Source organism: Pan paniscus, chromosome 15 (assembly GCF_029289425.2).
Source record: "Pan paniscus chromosome 15, NHGRI_mPanPan1-v2.0_pri, whole genome shotgun sequence".
Taxonomy (NCBI): Eukaryota; Metazoa; Chordata; class Mammalia; order Primates; family Hominidae; genus Pan; species Pan paniscus.
In genome coordinates this window covers 1,448,671-1,455,652 of record NC_073264.2, presented here as the reverse complement: position 1 = coordinate 1,455,652, position 6,982 = coordinate 1,448,671, and the positions used below count along the sequence as shown (strand labels likewise).

Below are 6,982 nucleotides of genomic sequence, written 5' to 3'. Positions count from 1 at the left end.
AAACAGTTCCCTGCAGCACACCAGGCCTCTGGCTGGCGAAGTTTTATCCCTGTCTGTGAAGTCTTTGGACAGAACTGAAAGAGCAACATCTTTCGGAGGATGCCAAAGTGTTGTAGAGTAGATCTCCATGCCTTCGACTCTGTAATTCTCAATCCTTCTAACCTCTGAGAATTTTCTTTCAGCTTGTGTGGACTCTGAAAGTTTACAATAGGCCCTTCCAATTTGGCACAGTACCCAACCGGTATTGCGGTGGTGAGAAGCTAGATGGCTCAAGATACTGACAGCTTCTTTGCCGTGGTGAGAACACAAAGCTGAATAACCTTTCCCCCTTTCACGAGGAAGGCTCATCAAGCCTTCCGCTGCTGCTTTTTGTAGATTAAAAGCCTGAATCTGAGGCGCGATTGCGGCTATTTTCCCTTCTGGAGTGACGGAAGAGTCCAATGTTGTCACTTCCATGGCTATCACTTATGTTCGGTGGAGTTATTCCTCCTTTATTAGCTTTACTTTTTGTTTTTCTGTTTGGGATTTTAGGTGGAAACTTCCCTTTTAATTTTCTCCTATTCTCCTCGGTTGTGGAGCTGTCACTAGTCAAGAGTCGTGAATTTCTTCGAGGCGGTGCGTTTGGGGGAGATGCCATAGTGGGGCTCAATACCTGAGGTGTTGCCCTTGTCGGCGCACCAGAACTTTGTGTTTTTGCGAGAATTGGGGTTACCTTTCGGCTCTTTCCCCTCTGCGAGAAGACAGACTGTGTTCCGGTTTGGCCGATTCCGGCAACAGACTTTTTTGAAGGGGCTCCGGTGGATGGCACGTCAATGACAGAAGGTGTCTAATACCAGTGCAGTTTTGTCCATAGGATCCGTCTCCGGGACTTGGGGCTTCTAATGGCAAAATGCCAACACTTGGGGCTCATGGACTAACTGCTGCTGGTCCTCCTAATACACTTCGACCAGTTTTTGGTTTATGTTGAACCTGTTTAGATCATATGGAAGTTCCTGTTCCCAGTGGGACAGTATCAGGTGAAAGGACGGCTGAATCGATAGAAGACACTGGGGAGTCTGTATTCAAGGAGTACTTTGAATTGGAAGATTCTCAATTCAATCCGTTTAATTCAACGGTGTCCTGGGGTGTTTCCGTAAGAACGGTCTCAGGCTGTCTGTGACATAAGCTAGGACGAGGTCCCAGTGTTTTGGCACAACACTTGGACAGGCAGTTGCTAAAGCTCTCTAGAGATGTGAATCAAAATGTTTGGTCAGGATCTGGCTTTTCCCCCCTATTTCACATCATGATTCAAAGGGACACCAGAGGAAAGGATTTCAACGGAGGCTCTTTTGGTCACATTCTGACCCTTTGGTAAGCCGATCTGTCTTGCAATATACATGTCCCAACGATGGAAGGGGAAAGCGAGCTGAATCAGCAAACTCAGGAACAATAATATCATCATGGCTTCTCTGCTTAGGAAACACTCCACCCGATAAGATTTGATCCCCTTCTGCAAGCTTGCTGAGATCAACACAACATTTCGCAAGCAGGTATTTGCATTGCGGTGTAGTACCACTGTGTCCTTTCAAGAGTCTATATGTTTTATAGGCCTTTCCTGAGCGGTAAGAAGAGGTTGCCAGTAAAAACAAGGCTTCTTCTGAGTGCACTTCTGCATAGAGGCGTTCTGCGAGGAAAACCGCACCTCGGTAGGCATAGTGGCTTAGTGCTTGCCATATAGCAGCCTGGACGGGTCCCTGCAGCACCGCCATCCTCGAGGCTCAGGCCCACTTTCTGCAGTGCCTCAGGCACCGCCCCCCCCCCGCCCCCCCCCACCCCCATAGCGGCTCCGGCCCGGCCAGCCCCGGCTCATTTAAAGTCACCAGCGACCGTTACCGACCGTTACCGTGGGATGGGGGAGTCCGAGCCAGAATGACTTCTTTATCCTGCCGACTCTGGAAAGCCCGGCCCCTTGTGATCCATTGCAAACCGAGAGTCACCTCGTGTTTAGAACACGGATCCACTCCCAAGTTCAGTGGGGGGATGTGAGGGATGTGGCAGGTAGGACGAAGGACTCTCTTCCTTCTGATTCGGTCTGCACAGTGGGGCCTAGGGCTGGAGCTCTCTCTGTGCGGACCGCTGACTCCCTCTACCTTGGGTTCCATCGGCCCCACCCTGGAACGCGGGCCTTGGCAGATTCTGGCCCTTCCTGGCCCTTCAGTCGCTGTCAGAAACCCCATCTCGTGCTCGGATGCCCCGAGTGACTGTGGCTCGCACCTCTCCGGAAACATTGGAAATCTCTCCTCTACGCGCGGCCACCTGAAACCACAGGAGCTCGGGACACACGTGCTTTCGGGAGAGAATGCTGAGAGTCTCTTGCCGACTCTCTCTTGACTTGAGTTCTTCGTGGGTGCGTGGTTAAGACGCAGTGAGACCAGATGTATTAACTCAGGCCGGGTGCTGGTGGCTCGCGCCTGTAACCCCAGCACTTTGGGAGGCCGAGGCCGTAGGATCCCTCGAGGAATCGCCTAACCCTGGGGAGGTTGAGGCTGCAGTGAGTGAGCCATAATTGTGTCACTGCGCTCCAGTCTGGGCGAAAGACAGAATGAGGCCCTGCCACAGGCAGGCAGGCAGGCAGGCAGGCAGGCAGGCAGGCAGGCAGGCAGGCAGGCGGGCGGGCGGGCAGGCAGGCAGGCAGAAAGACAACAGCTGTATTATGTTCTTGTCAGGGTAGGAAGCAAAAATAACAGAATACAGCCCTTATTTTTTTTTTCCCCTTCGGACGGAGTTTCACTCTTGGTGCCCACGCTGGAGTGCAGTGGCACCATCTCGGCTCACCGCAACCTCCACCTCTCGCGTTCAAACGATTCTCCTGCCTCAGCCTCCTGAGTAGCTGGGATTACAGGCAGGGGCCACCACACCCGGCTGATTTTGTATTGTTAGTAGAGACGGCATTTCTCCATGTGGGTCAGGCTGGTCTCGAACTGGCGACCCCAGTGGATCTGCCCGCCTCGGCCTCCCAAAGTGCTGGGGTGACAGGCGTGAGCCATCGTCACCGGCCGGCTACGTTTTTTTTTTTTTTTTTTTTTTAATTATTTTACTTTTTTTTAGTTTTCAATTTTAATCTATTTATTTACTTATTTACATTTATTTATTTATTTATTTATTTACTTATTTATTTATTTTCGAGACAGACTCTCGCTCTGTTGCCCAGACTGGAGTGCAGCGGCGCGATTTCGGCTCACTGCAAGCTCTGCCTCCCGGGTTCACGCCATTCTCCTGCCTCAGCCTCCCAAGTAGCCGGGACTACAGGCGCCCACCACTGTGCCTGGCTGACTTTTTGTATTTTGAGTAGAGATGGGGTTTCACTGTGGTAGCCAGGATGGTCTCGATCTCCTGACCCTGTGATCCGTCCACCTCGGCCTCCCAAAGTGCTGGGATGACAGGCGTGAGCCACCGCCCCCGGCCTATTTATCTATTTATTAACTTTGAGTCCAGGTTATGAAACCAGTTAGTTTTTGTAATTTTTTTTTTTTTTTTTTTTTTTTTTGAGACGAGGTTTCACCGTGTTGCCAAGGCTTGGGCCGAGGGATCCACCGGCCCTCGGCCTCCCAAAAGTGCGGGGATGACAGGTGCGAGCCTACGGCGCCCGGACCCCCCCTTCCCCCCTCCCCCGCTTGTCTTCCCGACAGACAGTTTCACGGCAGAGCGTTTGGCTGGCGTGCTTAAATTCATTCTAAATAGAAATTTGGGACGTCAGCTTCTGGCCTCACGGACTCTGAGCTGAGGAGTCCCCTGGTCTGTCTATCACAGGACCGTACACGTAAGGAGGAGAAAAATCGTAACGTTCAAAGTCAGTCATTTTGTGATACAGAAATGCACAGATTCACCCAAAACACAGAAACCAGTCTTTTAGAAATGGCCTTAGTCCTGCTGTCCGTGCCAGTGATTCTTTTCAGTTTGGACCTTGACTGAGAGAATTCCCAGTCGGTCTCTCGTCTCTGGACGGAAGTTCCAGATGATCCGATGGGTGGGGGACTTAGGCTGCGTCCCCCCAGGAGCCCTGGTCGATTAGTTGTGGGGATCGCTTTGGAGGGCGCGGTGACCCACTGTGCTGTGGGAGCCTCCATCCTTCCCCCCACCCCGTCCCCAGGGGATCCCAATTCATTCCGGGCTGACACTCTCACTGGCAGACGTCGGGCATCACCTAGCGGTCACTGTGACTCTGAAAACGGAGGCCTCACAGAGGAAGGGAGCACCAGGCCGCCTGCGCACAGCCTGGGGCAACTGTGTCTTCTCCACCGCCCCCGCCCCCACCTCCATGTTCCTCCCTCCTTTGTTGCCTAGGAAACCGCCACTTTGACGACTGGGTCTGATTGACCTTTGATCAGGCAAAAACGAACAAACAAATAAATAAATAAAATAACACAAAAGTAACTAACTAAATAAAATAAGTCAATACAATCCATTGCAATGCAATAAAATACCATACGATACGATAGGATAGGATAGGATACGATACGATACGATACGATACGATACGATACGATACGATACAATACAATACAATACAATACAATACAATACAATAGGCCAGGCGCGGTGGCTCATGCCTGTCATCCCATCACTTTGGGAGGCCGAGGTGGACGCATCACCTGAAGTCGGGAGTTGGAGACAAGCCCGACCAACATGGAGAAATCCCGTCTCAATTGAAAATACAAAACTAGCCGGGCGCGGTGGCACATGCCTATAATCCCAGCTGCTAGGAAGGCTGAGGCAGGAGAATCGCTTGAACCTGGGAAGCGGAGGGTGCGGTGAGCCGAGATTGCGCCATCGCACTCCAGTCTGAGCAAAAAGAGCGAAACTCCGTCTCAAAAATAAATAAATAAATACATACATACATAAATACATAAATTAAAATAAATAAATACAATACAATAAAATAAATGGGCCCTGCGCGGTGGCTCAAGCCTGTCACCCCCTCACTTTGGGAGGCCAAGGCCGGTGGATCAAGAGGCGGTCAGACCAACAGGGCCAGTATGGTGAAACCCCGTCTCTACTCACAATACACAAAATTAGCCGGGCGCCGTGCTGTGCTGTACTGTCTGTAATCCCAGCTACTCGGGAGGCCGAGCTGAGGCAGGAGAATCGCTTGAACCTGGGAGGTGGAGGTTGCAGTGAGCCGAGATCGTGCCACTGCACCCCAGCCTGGGCGACAGAGCGAGACTCCGTCTCAAAAAAATGAAAATGAAAATGAAATGCAACAAAATAATTAAAAAGTGAGTTTCCGGGGAAAAAGAAAAAACAACAACAACAACAACAACAACAACAACAACAACAACAACAAAAAACAACCCCACCGTGACATACACGTACGTACGCCTCTCGCCTTTCGAGGCATCAAACACGTTAGGAATTATGCGTGATTTCTTTTTTTTAACTTAATTTTATTTTATTATCATGATTTATGTTTCGAGACGGAGTCTCGGAGGCCCGCCCTCCCTCCGTCCCATTCCCTGGTTGCCCAGACAACCTCAGGAGACAGACCCTGGCTGGGCCAGATTGTTCTTCTCCTCGGTCGATGGTTTCCTTGTCTTTCTTCGTGTCTTTAACCCGCGTGGACTCTTCCGCTCGGGTTTGACAGATGGCAGCTCCACTTTAGGCCTTGTTGTTGTTGGGGACTTTCCCGATTCTCCCCAGATGTAGGGAAAGCAGGTAGATTTGCCTTGCCTGGCCTTGCCTGGCCTTGCCTGGCCTTGCCTTTTCTTTCTTTCTTTTTTTCTTTCTTTCTTTCTTTCTTTCTTTCTTTCTTTCTTTCTTTCTTTCTTTCTTTCACTACTTTCTTTTTTTCTTCTTCTTCTTCCTTTTTTTTTGAGACAGAGTTTCACTCTTGTTGCCCAGGCTAGAGGGCAATGGCGCGATCTCGGCTCACCGCACCCTCCGCCTCCCAGGTTCAAGCGATTCTCCTGCCTCAGCCTCCTGATTAGCTGGGATTACAGGCATGGGCCACCGTGCCTGGCTGATGTTTGTACTTTTAGTAGAGACGGTGTTTTTCCATGTTGGTCAGGCTGGTCTCCAACTCCCAACCTCAGGTGGTCCGCCTGCCTTGGCCTCCCAAAGTGCTGGGATGACAGGCGTGAGCCACAGCGCCCAGCCTCTCTCTCTCTCGCTCTCTCGCTCGCTCGCTCGCTCGCTCGCTCGCTTGCTTGCTTTCGTGCTTTCTTGCTTTCTTGTTTTCTTTCTTTCTTTTGTTTCTTTCTTGCTTGCTTTCTTGCTTGCTTGTTTTCTTGCTTTCTTTCTTTCTTTTGTTTCTTTCTTGCTTGCTTTCTTGCTTTCTTGTTTTCTTGCTTTCTTGCTTTCTTTCCTGCTTTCTTTCTTGCTTTGTTTTCTTTCTAGCTTTCTTTTCTTTCTTGCTTGCTTTCTTGCTTTCTTTTCTTTTTCTTTCTTTCTTTCTTGCTTTCTTTTTTCTTGCTTTCTTGCTTTCTTTTCTCTTTCTTTCTTTCTTTCCTGCTTTTTTGCTTTCTTGCTTGCTTTCTCGCTTGCTTGCTTTCTGTCTTTCTTTCTTTCTTTCTTTCTTTCTTTCTTTCTTTCTTTCTGTTTCGTCCTTTTGAGACAGAGTTTCACTCTTGTTTCCACGGCTAGAGTGCAATGGCGCGATCTTGGCTCACCGCACCTTCCGCCTCCCGGGTTCGAGGGCTTCTCCTGCCTCAGCCTCCTGATGAGCGGGGATTACAGGGAGGCACCCCCACGCCTGGCTTGGCTGATGTTTGTGTTTTTAGTAGGCACACCGTGTCTCTCCGTGTTGGTCAGGCTGGCCTCCGACTCCCGACCTCATGTGATGCGCCCACCTCGGCCTCTCGAAGTGCTGGGATGACGGGCGTGAGCCACCGTGCCCGGCCTGTTGACTCATTTCGTTTTTTTTTTTTTTTATTTCTTTCGTTTCCATGTATTTACTGACATTTATTAATGTAAACATTTTTGTACATTTATATGTAAACGACAATGT

At 50.0% G+C, this 6,982-nt stretch overlaps 1 pseudogene; it reads right to left on the bottom strand.

Moving 5' to 3' along the window:
- Positions 1 to 323: 323 nt before the first annotated feature.
- LOC134728934 (cell division cycle protein 27 homolog) lies at positions 324 to 6,982 on the bottom strand (annotated as a pseudogene).